General features: G+C 36.8%; 1 pseudogene; it reads right to left on the bottom strand.

The window, feature by feature from the left end:
- Positions 1–474: 474 nt before the first annotated feature.
- LOC110583181 lies at positions 475–14,709 on the bottom strand (annotated as a pseudogene).
- Positions 14,710–16,772: the final 2,063 nt, after the last annotated feature.

Genomic DNA, 16,772 nt, shown 5'->3' with positions numbered 1-16,772 from the left:
TTGGGCACCTGCTGATGATGCTAGGTGCTGCCATTACATAAATAAAAGTGCCCAAGAAACTCACTGGGAAGGGATATAGCAGTATGCTGACCATAGGAAATCTTCTAATATTTTGGGATTTTGGAACACTTCCTCCTAATCCAGTGTAAGAATATTTTCCTGGGTTTTCTTCTACGTATTTCTGCTTTATTGAATGATATTCTTCTTGAAATGGGCCAGCTCTAGACCTCTAGAGCATGTCTGAGGTACAAAAGGAATATAAGGGAAGTTTCCATTCCTCACATTTTTTTTTTTCCCTCAAACATTTGCTTATCTTCAGCTACTGTTTATTTTACCATATTAGTGACTTATAAATGTTGTTTTCTCTAGATAAAGCTGGATATAGTAATCATACTAATAGCTTTTCTTCTATAATATGGCTCTTTTTGTTGTTGTCCAGGGTTTATTGAAGATATTACAGCACAGCAGAAAGATTCAAACGGCTCCATGTAGTGATTTGAAATTCACCCCAACTGTGGCCTGAACGACCTGCAGGTTGGACAGACTGCCAAAGTCCAAGACCTTCAATATCTTCTTAGTGTCACGATCTACTTCAAAGATCTGATCCAGGACTGAGACCTCAGGAACACAATTGTCTCTCCCTTCTCTCTCCTCCTCCTGCAGTTTGATGGGGGTCCCTCTCAACTGGGCCTCTGTGAATCTGCTTGGTCAGATGTGTCACACAGCCTGCTCCCTCGTTGTGGAGCTTCTTGCTGGGAATAATGGCGATCCCTGTGCACTCGTGCTTGGGGGTGTGGAAATCGCTGTCCCGGTGCGTGTAGTATTTCTCAGTTATGACTTGTGCCACCCTCTTCATGGTTTTGGCGCCAACACAGTGCACGTTGGCGGCTCCCTGGTAAAAGAGCAGTATGGCTGTTTTTTAATCTCCTCTCCAGAGTCAGTGTGCTGTAGTATGTTACTCATTTTATTCATTTACTAGAGGCTCCATGAGTACTTTCTTGTGCCAATTCTGGAAAGCTATCCAAGACCAGATGCGTCCTTAACCGATCTTTTGGTTAAAGTCTCCATTAAAATTTAAAAGATTCTTTAAAGTTAGTCCTTGTAATGTCACCTGTTAACTACTCCTTTGGACACAAAGCAATGATAAAGTAAAAGCTGGTTAAAAAGGGGAGGTGGAATCAAAATCAAAGGGTAAGGTAAACAATCATACTTAAAAACACACAAGACCACTTTTTAAATTTTTTTATTATTTATTTATTTTTTTAAGATTTGATTTATTTATTGACAGAGAGAGAGACAGCGAGAGAAGGAACACAAGCAGGGGGAGGGGGAGAGGGAGAAGCAGGCTTCCCGCTGAGCAGTGAGCCCAAGGCAGATGCTTAACCAACTGAGCCACCCAGGCGTCCCTGTGATCACTTTTTTTTTTTTTTAGATTTTATTTATTTGACAGAGAGACACAGCGAGAGAGGGAACACAAGCAGGGGGAGCGGGAGAGGGAGAAGCAGGCTTCCCGCTGAGCAGGGAGCCTGATGCGGGGCTCCATCCCAGGACCCCGGGATCATGACCTGAGCCGAAGGCAGACGCTTAACGACTGAGCCACCCAGGCGTCCCTGTGATCACTTTTTAACCACATATATCGTGGTTAAAAAAACCACGATATATTGAAATAGTAATTTCCTAGGTAGACTTCTATGTTTTGTTTTTATTGCCAAGTCAATTTAAAATTCTAATAGAATGCCTCTTGACTGATAAGAGAGATTAATATGCAAACCTAATACTTAACTCCCCAGTGATAAGAAGATGATTGGAAGTAATGGTGGCTGCAAAAATCAGAGTCAGTTAATGTCACTAAAGAGAATAATCAAAAGTTCTGTGAAATTTTGTTTTTGTGAAGCAAACTGCTTAAAATGTCCTCTGACAGTATTTATAATATTGAACTGATCAACTAAAAATGATTCTTTAGATTAAATACAGAGAATTCTTTACTATAAGTGGCAGAGGAGTATAGTAGCTAAAAGCACAGATTTTTGAGCAAAATTCCAAGATTTGGGGTCTGAGCTTTTATAATTTCTGACTGTGTGACTTGAATTGTTCTGTACCACAGTTTCCCCATTAATAAAATCCAGAGTAATAATGCATACTTCATGGAGTTCTTGTGAAGACTAAGAGCTGATTTATAGGAATCACTTACAGCAATGCTCAGTAACTAGTAATCACTATAGGTCAACAAGTTAAGCTATTAATATAAATTGGATGAATCAAAATACCCAATAGACTTACTTAATTTTATTCATCCTCAAATTTTTGCAGCAATATGGACTTTAGTAGCAATAAATGTTCCTATAATTGAGATGATTTTAACAACATAAAAAACAAACAAAAGCATAAAAGTAAGTCTTAATTATCTTAAAATTCAAAAAGCTTGGAATTTTATTCTTGCCAGTGTATGGCTTTCAGTTAGTAAAATGTACCAAAAAAATGTTGATCCTTGTAAGAGGTATGTTCTAAAGATGAAATTAAATTATGAATAAAAAATGTTGGAAAGTGATTTCATTATTATAAAAAATGCAAACGTTATTGTTAAGACTATACAAGTATTATCTTGGTAGAAATTTATAGAAATTCCTCACTCAAATAATAAGAAACACTCCGTTTAAGAGATTACTTCCAATGCTATTTAAAAATCATGTCAAGTTGAAGATAGTGAATTGAATCTACCCTTACTCTATTCCCTAATAAATTGAAATGACAATGAAATATTTATAAAGAAATGGATTCATAGCAGTCTGAGAATGAGACAAAGGTCATTAACACCTAGATATTTTGAAAAATTTCTGAAAGATAGAGAGAAGATTTGATCATAATGACAATCTAAAGCTGAGACAGCAACATGAAACAAACACAGAGAATGGCTAAATCACTTGAAAGGTCTTTTCACTCAGCTCAGCTATGGAAAGACTCCAAACTCTGGATAAGAAGGCTTATCCAACCCCTCCAGGGTTGGAGGGGGAAAGGGTTATATATTAATGATAATTAATCAAAGGGTTAACAACACAAATACTGCCAGTCTCTATCCTCCCTACCTCAAGCATGCAGCCAAGTCATTTTTGCCCACATTAACCTGGACAGAATAATCGCAGAAGCAAGTTTCTCAAATTATAGTCTGTCAACCCCTCGTATCAGAGTTCTTGAAAATTCAGTATCAGACTTACTAAAAATTCAGATAACCTATTCCATTCCAGATCTGTCCCTTCTGGGGCAGGACATTAGAATATGTATTTTGAGCAAGTTTCTCAAGTGATTTTTCTGCTTCCCACTATATTTTGAGAATCATCACACTAAAGAAAATGAACCATTCGACTTGTGGTGGCAAGGTATCCTTTAAAATGTGTTGAACTATAGTCACTTTCTTATTCTGATGGAGATGGAGCCAAAGGAGCCAGAGTTACCATCCTATTTGAAAAAAAATCCCCAAATATTTGACAAGTTTTTCAGAAAATGGGCATCACGCAGGATAGGATCACTGAGAGAGGAAACACAGAGGAGGCGAACACTGTGATTGTTTACTGCCTACAGAACAGGAAGGCAAACCAAGTGGAGCCCAGTGAGAGAGCGAGAATTTCTAGATCTGTCCAAGGTTTCCCTCAGTTTTTTGCTGAGTATGGATTAGCATGTGTGCGTGAGGAAATTACCTGAGACCAGAGAAAGAAACACCTGAAAGGCGCAAAAGGGTCAATTCTTGGTCTCGTGGAGGGCCAGAACGAGTTTGTTTTCCTACCTGATAGGGAAAACATACTCCATGGGTTTCTGAGTGGAAGGTTCCTGCCAAAGTAGTGGGGAAAAATTAGCCCCAGACTAAAGGCTTCTCTGGTCCCATCTAAAAATGTTATAAATAAGACTTGAAAGGATCAGACAAATTCCAAGTCATTTGACTGAATTTTAGAACAAAGCTAAAAAATATTTATAGTCATATAAAAATTTCTATCACTCAGGAGTTAAAATTCAATGTATGGTACCCATGCATGCAAAGACACAGGAAAGTTCTCAGGACAATTCGATGGAGGGAAAGGAAATTTTTTTCAGCAAATGGTGCTGAAACAATTTTTTATTTTCTTTTATTATGTTATGTTAATCACCACACATTACATCATTAGTTTTTGATGTAGTGTTCCATGATTCATTGTTTGCGTATAACACCCAGTGCTCCATTCAATACGTGCCCTCTTTAATATCCATCACCAGGCTAACCCATTCCCCCACCCCTCCTCCCTTCTAGAACCCATTTTATAGCCATGTGTTAAAATGTTAACCTCAACCCTTACTTCAAGGTTTGTATAAAAATTAACCCCAAATGGATTGCTGTCTTAAAAATAATGGCTAAAAACTATAAAACTTATAGACAAAACCAGAAGGATATAGGGATTTCTGTTTGGCAAAGATTTCTTAAACATGATGCAAATTGTTTTAAAAGGTAATATATTGGACTTCATCAAAATTAAATACTTTTATTTACTAATATTTACTAAATATTAGAAAGAGTGTGAGAGCTTGTACAAGCAGAATGGGGAGGGGTAGGGGAGAGGGAGAGAGAGAATCTTAAACAGGCTCCATGCTCAGTGCAGAGCCCGATGCGGGGCTCGATCTCACAATTCTGAGATCATGACCTGAGCCAAAATCAAGAGTCAGACGCTTAACCGACTGAGCTGCCCAAGCACCCCAATATATGATTCTATTTATATAAAATTATAGAAAATAGAAACTAATCCATGGCATCAGAAATTCTATCAATGACTGCCTGGGGCCAGGGTAGGGGCAGGAGATGCAATTGCAAAGGGGCATGTGAAACTATTGAGGTTGATTGATAATCTTAATTATCTTGATTGTTGTGGTCATTTCCATGAGCTAGTCATGTGTCGAAACTCATCAAATTTCCACTTGTGTATATGTAGTTTATTGTATTTCCCCCTAGGTTCCCTCCTGAGGGCCAAGGTACCTTTCCCTGAGAAACTAAGGAATATTGGTTGCTGAAAGGTCGCTGCTGTATTTTTCTTAGGCAACTGCTCCCAGGGGCAGAGAAACACACTACCCAAAGCTTTAACCCATGGGAGAGGATGGCAGAAGGATAATAACTGGTTGATACAGAAGTAGAATGTCTCAGTCATCTTGCCTCAACTAGGATCAACTAAAGGCTCATTTACTTTTTTTTTTTAAGATTTTATTTATTTATTTGAGAGAGAGAATGAGATAGAGAGAGAGAGAGCATGAGAGGGGGGAGGGTCAGAGGGAGAAGCAGACTCCCCGCTGAGCAGGGAGCCCGATGCGGGACTCTATCCCGGGACTCCAGGATCATGACCTGAGCTGAAGGCAGTGGCTTAACCAACTGAGCCACCCAGGCGCCCTAAAGGCTCATTTACAACCAGACTGAGGGTCGGCTCTTTTGTGGGTCCAATCCTTCCTTCTTCACTTTTTATAGTCTCTCTCTTGAGACCACTCCCCAATACTCCATGCAGCTCCATACCTCAGGGTCTATCACCATGGAGCCCAAGCCAGTATATTTGGCCTCAGGATTGGTGTAGGAAACAGATATTAAATAAAATTTTAGCTCTAGGTCTTTTATCAGCTGTCTGGCAATTACTGGTGGAAAATAGATTATGGGTAGCTCTAGCTTGTTGTCAAAATATTCACCAGTGGTAAAATAGGATGTATAATTAGTGGAGACAAATCACTGCCTGATGCTCAGTATCTCTGGTGCTTGAGAAGTGTGATGGAAAGGGTTAATTATAAGGACTATGAATTGGGAGGCAGTTGCTGAGTACATTTGATTCATGGATTTCTTGAACAATGATGATGATTCACTGCTTATCCAAGGCAAAATATAAAAGCCATAGTCTTTTTGCAGTACATAGGAAAAACCTCCTGCACCAGGAGGTGTATGTGCCTCAATTTGAGACAACTCTGAAGGGCCATCCTAGCTCAGTAGCTCCTGGTAGGATGGGCTGAAGTCTCATCTGCCACTGCATTGTCACTCAGCTCCTGTATCTGCTCAGTGTGGCCATGCTCACTTTCTTCCACCTGTATCTCCAAAGAGCATTCTCCAGTGAGCTATCTGCATGTGACTTCCTGTACTCTTTTTCCAAGGAGCCCAGTTCAAGGCCTGCCCTTGCACTTTATAGCTAAGCTGTCCCTTTTGCATGTACACAAAGTTCACCTTCTGTGTCCTTCAGTGCAACCTTCCAATTCAGGAAGGTGGGCTACTGGAGAAACAGGAAACAGGCTTATATAAGGAAGCAAAACTGTCCCAAGTCACCTCTATATAAGAACCAGGGGCTTCATTCATAAACATGATTGATACTCAAAGATCTCTAGACTTTTGAAGGGGAACAACAGCACAAAAAGAAAGACCAAGATGAATCAACAGGATAATTATTCCTTGATGAAAGGGAGCTAATTGGGCAAGAGAAAAGGAGGCTAAATATTCTAATTGGTATTCTCGATCTAACAGTGATCTGTGTTTTAATCAGTCTTTCCTTGAATACCTCTGAGATTGAGCAGCTTTTAATATTCTTAAAGTCCATTTGTGCGTTTTCTTCTGTGACTCCCTTGACTCCCTTGTATATATTGTTTGGCAATGTGTTGGCTGCACTACACATATCTAATTACTGCAGAGAAAGAAGATTTTGCTTGTTTTTATTGTTCTTTTATTTTCTTATTTACCTTTAGAGCTCACTTGATTTCTTTCTCTTTCTGCTTTGTCTTGAACCAATGTTCTTTCTCTAAGGACAATGTTCTTTTTCTAAGGATGTGTTCTTTATGTTATCATAATATAGGAGTAATTTTTAATGGGAAGTTTTGAAGGGAAGAGTGCCTTTTTTATTGGAGTCTCAACTAAAAGCATATTCCCATTGGACAGAAACAATAATTCAACCTCTCTACGTAATTCTATTAAATGACTTCCCTTGGCTGTTCTATTTGAGGACCCTTGTATATAACCAAATCATAATTAATATCCATGCATATGCTACATATGCCATAAAATGTTCTTCACTAGATACATCTGAGTCCATCAGTGGTATTTAAAAAAAAGAGAAGGAGGGAGAAACAGAAACAGAAAGAGGCAGAGTATGTAAGTGTGTAGGCATAAGATTGTCAGGCAATTTAGAAGTAGTCATTTGGGTACAAAGAATGTGCAAAATAATGATGACTATTAAATATGTCAGATCCAGTCCCAAACTAAGTATTAAGAGAAAAATTCAGTATCTCTAGAAAGGATGGATGGTCCCTCACAATTCACTTAATCTTTATTCTTCATTGAATATCATTGAGGAGGCCATTCACGTAATGAGATGATTAAGGGATCAGTCTTTGTAGCACCTTGGCATGTATTTGAATCCCACCTGTGTTTTTTGTTTGTTTGTTTTAGGCAGATCACTTAACTTCTCAGAACCTCAGCTTCTTTGCCTTGGAAAGGGGGATAGCAGTATTCTGGGGTAGCTGTTTGGATTAAATTTGTGAGAACAATGCTTAGAACACAATAACACTCTGTGAGGGTAAGACATTGTTATTATTTTTAAGATTGCTACTAGGTAAATATACTAATGTTCAGATATCAGTTTTAAAGCCATTTAGAATGTTTAATTCGGGTGTAAATTAAAGGGGGCATTAAAATTAATAACTTAAGTTTCATAGAAATCTTGTTTGGTTTTATTTATTCTGCAGCTTACACAAATTAATATAAGTCTAACATACCTGCTGAAAATTAGCTTTAAATCTTTATACTTGTAAACTGCATCATCCCAATTATTTTAGATAGATAAGCACATTTAAGTAATATGTTTTCTAATAAGATTTGCTCATGTAGACATTATATTAAACTGGTGAAGGGATTAATCGTCTAGAGTTTACTATAGAATAGCACAACAGAGACTACTGTGGTCTATGTTTAATAATTCTTTATTTAAGCAAGTTCTAAATATGACTCAAAGCTTCCATTAGGTTAGATTTAAAACCAGGTCTAGAATTCAAGACCTATTTTTAAAGATACTATTTTACCTAGTGAATTTTATTTGTCCAAATTGTTTATTTTACTTGTTAGAATTGTTGAAAGTGCTACTTTGAATAGGCTATATGTTATATATTATATATCTATTGTTGTATTTGGTTTGTAAATCTCCTATGGTGTCATATATAAAATAATGTAGTTGAACCAAATGATTTTTCTTTTAATTTCATATGGAAATATCTATTTTTGGGGACAGGTCTTTGAGTTGGGGTTGACATCCTTTTTGCAGCATGTAATGTCAATTGAATCTCTGATTTCCTTTTGTCTGCGGTTTGTAGGAAATTTTTGCTTAGGGTTTCTGGTCTTCTTATACAGTATTGGTTTCTTTGTTGCTTTTCAGCTTCCTAAAATATGGTTTCTGTTTTTTTATTTCACTTTATTTTCTTTAGTAACTCATAATTTCAACACACTATAAAACGACTATTTGGGACATCCATCTCCACACCCTTTTTATGAGGTTTAGTTGAAGCAAAATTCAGGGGTGGTAAACCAACTGTTCCAGACAGCTGCATTTGCAAAAAGATTGAAAATAATTAGAGGAAAAAAAAAAAACAGCCTTTGGAATAAATCTGCCCTTATTCTTCTCTTGTTTCTATCTTCTCTCTACTCTTCAAGAAGTCCTTCCCATCTGGAGTTACCCTCGGAAACAAAATTTCCTGAACTTTTACTCATTGAGTTATTTCCCATATACCCCTTGGCCACACTTTCTTTCCAGACTCATTATTCTCTCTTGAATCTTAGATCCAACTCATCATTAGCTGGTTATTAAAGGAGAGAAAATATGTTTGTTGACCTTCAGTGGAAGGAAGAGACAAGGGATGAAAGAAATCTCTGAACACAAGCCATGAACTTCTTGGTTATAGGTATTTACACTGGGGAGAAAGTTTTGAGAAAAAAGGTGATATTATTAATACAGGCTTAATTACATTGATAAAGCCCTGGATTAACAGTGTAAACTGAGGAATCTTTGCTCTGACAACAGATTGAGCCTAAGGGCTAATAGAATGGAAGAAGTGTTGCAAAAGAGGACAAATTGTTTTTCTGGACAATTTTATATTATGCAGTTTTTCTATGAGAGTATAGTGCCTCTATTTGCCATTAGTTCCACCTACTTCATCATTTTTCCTCCTGTCCTCTCATTCACAAGAAATTCTAGTCTTTGACACAGAATGTCACAAAATTGCCCACGTGACATATTCTAGTGTTTAGTGTGTTGAGAGGTCAATGCAAAAGGATCAGTATAGTTCTTCATTTATCATATCTAGTTAGCATGTCAGCTAAGGTGGCCTGGCTTTTTGGTAGATTGGCCAATGAATCCTTTCTCTTCCTCTTCATGTGACTTTTTTTTATTATGTGTGGCCAACCAGAGGCTGCTAATAATGTTCCAAGAATTATATGTGGGTTTTAGAGAGAAGCAAAAACCGCACATAAGCCGCTGGTTCAAAGTGCACACCGAAACTGTAATTCCAGACATTATCGAGCTAATTACATACTTGTGATTTCTATTTAAGTTACTTGAATATAAATCTCTCAGGAAACCTATTAGGATGATTGTTAATAAACAAGCCCCAAATTGGAAGTTTCTATGTTTATGGCTTTCTTAAGTAATACTAAAAAAAAAAAAAATCAATTTTTTATTTCTAAGACTTTATGCAAGTTGTTAAATATGAAAGCATTCCTTTTAATTGTGTAAAAAGCTTTGGTTTGTATAAGCCAAATATTGTTGTTTTTTCTTTTAAGCTTCCATAATGTTTAAATATATTCTTGGTTGGAGATTGTGTTATTCTTTGAGTCCAGAAATGTTCATTAGCATTTTTGCAGGGAGTAAAAGTAACTCTGCCATATGCATGTATTTAGTTACAAGTGGAGAGGGAAAGAACATTTTCAGTAGATTAAAATTATTCTCTATGTCTCAGAAAATCTATGGGAGTAATTATGAGAAGATAGCATAATTATGCAAACCACTAAATGGATTTTCAAAATAGCAGGACACTTATCATTTATTTATTTTAAATATTATGACACATTAATAAAATGAAAATACACAGAGGGAATGTTTATTAACAATAGCAAGGCAGTTGGGTACAGAGGCAAAAAGTAGTGGTCAAAAATGCAAGTGATGTTTTGGTTCTCAGTCTGCTCAGTCTTATTTTAATTTTTTCTGGACTCTAGGATGTAAAGTATGACATTCATTGGTCCTTCCTAACATTGTTCCAGAATGGTTCTTTCAAGAACTTTCACTGTGAAAGGAAGAAAAGGGGAAAATAGAGTGATAGTGACCTAGTAAAGGATGTGTTGATTGTTGGCTTAAGGTTAAGTATCTAAAATTAGCCCATTAGAGATTCAGAAAGAGAGTTGTCTAGGGATAGGAAAAAGGTTAATTGGGTTATATTAAGGCCCAAATGAGATTGGGCACTATGTATATTTTCTAAAAGATTATAAAATACTCTACCTTCCTTTTGTTGGGGAAAAACATTTTTCTTTACCCTTCAAGATTCTTTTGGCTGGTCTAATAATTAAATTGACATGAAAGAGATTAACAAGAGAAAATCAAATTTAATTATGTACAAATGGAGGTTCCATAAGATTCTGAGGCCTCCAGGCCGTCAGACAGTCGAGGTTACTATGCCATCCAGAGCTAAAGAGAAGGTGTCAAGGGTTTGAGACTTCAAAGGGGAGGAAGACAATTCACAGGAAGGCAAAAAAGAGTAAATGTTTGGTAAACAATGTTTGCAGGGCCACTCAGAAACAATGTGACATAGAAATTTTAACAAACAGACTTTGCTAGGTTCCTCCCTGTTTACCACACCTAATTCATATTATAATAGTAGTTATCTATATGATAGTTCTCTTCCTGGAGTAGGTTCTCTATCTAAGTTCTTTCAGGTAGCTTGGGGCAAGGTCAAGGGTTCTTCCTGAGCCTTCTGTTTTTTAAAAATAATTGGCCTCAAATACTCCAATGCCAAAGAGATATTTTGGATTGGCAAATTTTGCTCCCCTACATCTTCATTTTATACACTGGAATAATTGAGATAATCCAGGCTGTTAAAGAATAATAATATCATCTCATCATCATTATTTAATCATCATGGTTTACTTTATTGTTGACTATATACCATTCATAGCTCTTTGCACTTTGCAAATATTAAAAATTTAATCCTTACAAATAAGCCTATGAGATAGTTGTGACACAGCTCAATATTATTATTAATTTATTTTTTGTATAATTTATTTTTAATTTTTATATAAGTCCTCCACAATGTATATTAATATATGAATTGAGCTTTATATTTTCTTAAAAATATACTTAGTAGACTTTAGATCACTTTTACTGATTTTAGGTTTTAAGAATTTCACATTTTCATTGTTTTTTTAATTCTTTTTTAAGATTTGTATTTATTTATTTGGCAGAGAGAGAGAGAGCACAAGCAGGGGGAGCAGTAGGCAGAGAGAGAGGGAGAAGCAGACTTCCCGCTGAGCAAGGAGCCCAACGTGGGGCTCAATCCCAGGACCCTGGGATCATGACCTGTGTGAAGGCAAACGCTTAACCAACTGAGCCACCCAGATGCTCCACATTTTCATTGTTTAGATCATGATTTTTATTAATTTCTGTTTTCTGTGAGGTATTTAACTGACAGGTTTTTATTTATGAGAAAATATGGGAAATTTCTGCATTATTGGTTATGTCTAAGAATGTCCTTGTACATGAATAGTAGCTCAATTTAAAATTTAATTTTTATAATAAATATTGCCCACTTGAAATGTGTTCTAGCATTTGTTACAGTGGATGAGTCATCAGATAACCAATCCAGTTTTTAATTTTTCTTTGTCTGTGAATTATTTGTTGCTACCTGCATGGTGGTAAGCATTTTTCTTAATTCCATAAATTTAGAAACAAAATAAACAGATGTTGACATGGATATCTTGTCATTAGTGTTGATTAGGGCTCAGTGAGTTCTTCTACGTTGAAGTTGCAAGCATTTTTTCAGGCTTTAATGTTGATATATTCCTCTACATTATGAAACCCTGCATAAAAATTAATGTTTTATGCTTTTATTGTTCTTCTATTTTTAGTTCCTAGCAGGGTACCTGACATATTTGTTAAAATCATTGAATTCTTGAATGAATTGTTCTAGCAGCCTGAGAGAATAATATTTAGAGCTTTCAAATGGTAATGTAGTTTCTAAAGAACCATCAAGAGACTGAAATAAAAAATATATTTTAGAAGTTTATCTCTCCTGTGAAAGGTTAGAGTTACTTTTGTCAGAAATTGTTGTCGATACATTATAATATTATCAATAGTCAAAACTTCAACAATCATCAATCAATAGATTTTAACATCATCAGGAAGACCTTGCAGCATTCATTTAGATGCTGCCAGGATTCTGAAAATCATCTTTCTATTTCAAGTATTCTGGACATCTTGGTTAGAACTTCATTTGGACAAATGGTGTTAGGTCTGCAAAAGTCTAAGCTAGCTTCTTTACCCACACCCATAAGTTTTCATAAATGATAGAGAGATGCTGGAAAGAGATTATTATTTTGCTGGACTCTGACCTAGGGCAAGAGGTTAGTAGCTTCATAAAGGGAATTTGTAATGCTGTCAAGATGATAAAATTGACAACTGGGTGCTTTGGTAGGACCTTTGAGTTGCTGTGGCTCATCTGTCTATTTGAGAGTGATGCTCTATCTAGTTATCTTCTGCTGTTGCTGTTGTTATAATTTACCAACATTAAGTAAATATATATCTTTTGCTTATGACTGTTGACATTTTCTATTTTCTTAAACAATCATCTTTGCTCTTGTGCCATCTGCCCAGATTGGAGGAGGAAAGTGAACGGTGGACATAAGTGGGAAAGACAGGGAGAGAGAAAAATAATGTAAAATGAAAACCATTGGTGGGGTTTTGAGGGGTGGTGGCACAAAAAGTTGAGAACATAAATGAATGAATAAATAGCCAAAGAGAAGATAAAGGTGTTTGTTTTGTATGGTAGACACCTAAGAGCAGATACACTTTGAAGAAAGAAAAATCTTCAGCAATTACTAAATAAAATTGGTTCAATAAGACACTGCTCTTATTGTCAGAGTAAAAACCATTTCTGCTGACCCACGTACAACATTTTGGGTCTAAGGAATATATCCTCAGATGAAAGAACTATTAATTTATCTTACTTTCCCCATGACACTCATCATATGGGGGAAAGAATCACACAGTGGACCAGTTCTGGGAGGCTCATTCAATCATCAGGTGTTTTCTAACCTCTGCCTTACAAGTAAAATGATGGCATTGCAAGAAAAGTAACACATGCCAGAGATGTGGCATGCAGGGATTGAGTCTGGTAACACTGCTTAGTTTCATTTCCTTTTAAACAAGTCTATTTTATGTATGTATGCAGTGTGAAATTACTCTCATGGTTGACATGAGGAAGGGAGGTATTCACACTCAGAACAATATTGCTGTTTTTAAAATTTGAATAAAAGAATTACAAAAATCAACTCATCTTCTATAATCAGAGGATTTACAAACTTTTTAAAAAGATTTTAAAATCTTTAAAGATTTTAAAGCAATTTCCCCTGAGAGAAAACCAGACACACAGAGAGAGTGCATGCACAAATAGGCAGAGTGGCAGGCAGAAGTAGGCTTCCAGCTGAGCAGAGAGCCTGACATGGAGCTCGATCTCAGGACCCTGGGATCATGACCTGAGCCCAAGGCAGCGCTTAACTGACCGAGCCACCCAGGCACCCCTACAGCCTTTTAAAAATAGTATTTAATCTGGTCTTGAATAATCTTAGAATAATCACATATTTACATGTGTTAGGTCATTGATAACAGATACCACTTTTATCAAAAATGGGGGAAAATGAAATGCAGTTTGATTTTTAGGAAATAGCACATGAGAGTATCATGGCAAAACGTGCTACAAGATAGACCTGGAAACCACTGTTCAATTCTCTGGTCCTATGGTTTGACTTTTTCAGATTCCACATATAAACTTTGCTATAAGGGATAGCAAGGAAGGAGTGACCACAAAAAGGGATTTGAGGTAAAGGGAGAGACTTCCTTCAATGATAGAGTTAACATACTGTGTTATGAAATCGTGGGAATTCTACAGTAAACATGGAAAATTGGCAATGTGGGGATATGGAATATAACTACAGGAGTAATAAGAGTAGGTGATAGAAGATAGGGAGCTACTGTGCAGCAGAAGACCTGGCTTTATAAAGGAGCATAGACAGTTCACTCATTGCAGTAATAGGGAAGACCAAGAAAGTGGGCACAATCCTCAGTCCTGACCAGAAATCCTTCTATATCTTATTTACCAAGTTGCATATGTTAAGTCAACTTCTTTTTTTAAATGATCCATCCACCTGTCCTCCATACTCCATTTGACACAGTACATAAATCCATTCTTTATTAAAAAATAAAAACTGGAATCCATCAAATGTGAACTCTCCTTAACTTTTAATCTCTGACCAAACTTAGCGGCAATAACACTAATCCTTCTGTCCCAATAAGAGAGTCTCCAGTGAAGGTTGTTTTCCTCCTGAGATCCGTTTCTGCCCATACTATGGATTCTATCCCCTTTCATCAGCACACACCTTGCTCCATCTATGATTCCACTTCTTACCTGTATCTTCATCTTCCCCATCTTTTCTAACGTTAAGTGCTATCTCTACCCTTCATCTTTCTCGGCCTGCCAGGTGCAGTAGGGGAGAATGTCTTCAGAGTTAAAAGCAGACATTCTGGACATTCTGACTTTCACCCTTTGTTTTGCCTGCTATTTACACTCGGTCATTAGTTACATTTTTTCCTCAAAATCATCATCTGCACTTATCAATAACTATCCAATTCCATTGCTTTATAGTCACAATTTAACCCATAGTTGTCATTTGCCAGATATGTTGTAGTTGTTAATGTGGTATCTTGAACTGGAATATTATCCAAGTTCACTACCTATGAAGGTTTCAACACTTGCATTGCTACTGGATGACAAGTGATCCAAGCCTAAGTTCTATATTTACCATCTACTTTTTCAGGTCACTTTTTTTTTTTTTTAGAGAGAGAGACAGTGAGAGAGACCCCCTTTGTCTCCAACTTAAGCTGGAACTGTCCTTCAGAATTGAGTAAAGTGTCCAGGTCTTTATATCAATGTCAGTCAGTCACTGGATGCAAGATATTCTGGGAGGGGGACATGTCCTTGGACTAGACAGCTTTCTTCAGCTGAGGCTATTCCCAAAGTGGTGTGAGAGCAGAGAGTTGTCTATCTTCGGCTCTCCCAGAATTTGGATCAACATGTCTTTCATTCCAAAAGGAGGATCTAAATGGCACATTGCAATGTCCACCACACAAAGCTTTCAGCTTTTTCTGTTCTGTTAAATCAATATACCATTTTCCACTTCTTTACTCTGAGTTTCTAAAATTTTGTCTATCCTCTCCTCTACGGCTTTTGTTTTTGTGTTTATTCCTTAAAACCTACCACTTAAATGTAATTTCATAAGCATGTCAGTAGTAAGCAGAAGTAACCACATGTATTTAATATATTCTAAAAACCCCAAATCTGAAGTAGCATTCTGAGTGGGGCAGCATGAAAGACACTGTTCCTATTTCTAACACATGTTGTCCCAGCTTTTATTTCTTTGTTTCAGATCTAGGTGCTTATATAGAAGACTTTCTAGGATATATCATTGCCTTGGGCACATAAACAGGATAGGAGCTGGACTGGGCAGAATCCAAGTATTTATTACATTTTCTAGTTTCTAAGGTTGTCAAAGGAAATTGTTATAGTGACAGAGAAAAGTATGTTCCTCTGAAACATAGGGGATGAGGTGGGTCATGACACAATATCCTGGAAAACCCTTCCTCCTTAACCATGTGGCCCGCCTGTCATTAGCGCACACACACACACACACACACGTACACCATGCACACACACACGCGCACACTCTCAATCTCTCTCTCTTTAGGTAGAGGAATGGATTTGAAGCAACAGATGCAGAGAAACACTGTTCTGCTATTTACCTGTACTCTATAGGTATAGGGATGGTCTTTTGTGCTCTGTACCTTCATTTCAGGTGAGAGAGCTCTTAGGCAGTTCCCAATTCAGTTGTACTTGCTTCTCTATGCTGCTGACAAGCTGGGTAGAGATGGTTTTTCCCCAGGATTCTTTTCCAATCAAGGTACCATCTAGAAATGAAGGAACACTCTGTTAACTCCACATGGTTGGAGTTGATTGCAGAATGAAACTACTTGATTTCCTCCCTAGAGGGAAAGAACAAATGATGATGAAACTGTCACTCAAAAATAAAATGTTAAAATATTTCAATTTCCTTTATTCTACAAAAGAGATAATGAACTTTAGTCATAAATTGGTTATTTCACTGGTAAGGATTTTCAGGTGGGTAAACTGAAACCAATGGAGATTAAATTGTATGCCTAAAGTCACACAATTATTCAGTGACAGAGCTAGGAGAAGAGCCCCAGTATTGTGGTCCCTAGAAGTGGTGTCTTTCTAATAATAATTAAGTGATTACTGTCTGATTATTTGCTTATTATGTTAGATTGAATGATTGGTCACATTCTAGTTACTCCAACTTCTTCTTAGTAATTTTTTTCTTGTCTATTACACTGACTTGGCCATTCTAAGTTTCTGCAAGTGTTGAAATGAGGAGATTTGCTCTCTTTTTCGCTACTATGACAGCCTATCTAGTCTAT

This window comes from Neomonachus schauinslandi, chromosome 8 (genome assembly GCF_002201575.2).
Source record: "Neomonachus schauinslandi chromosome 8, ASM220157v2, whole genome shotgun sequence".
In the NCBI taxonomy this organism is placed as follows: Eukaryota; Metazoa; Chordata; class Mammalia; order Carnivora; family Phocidae; genus Neomonachus; species Neomonachus schauinslandi.
The sequence above is the reverse complement of the archived record's forward strand: the minus strand, read 5'-3'. Positions and strand labels throughout refer to the sequence as shown.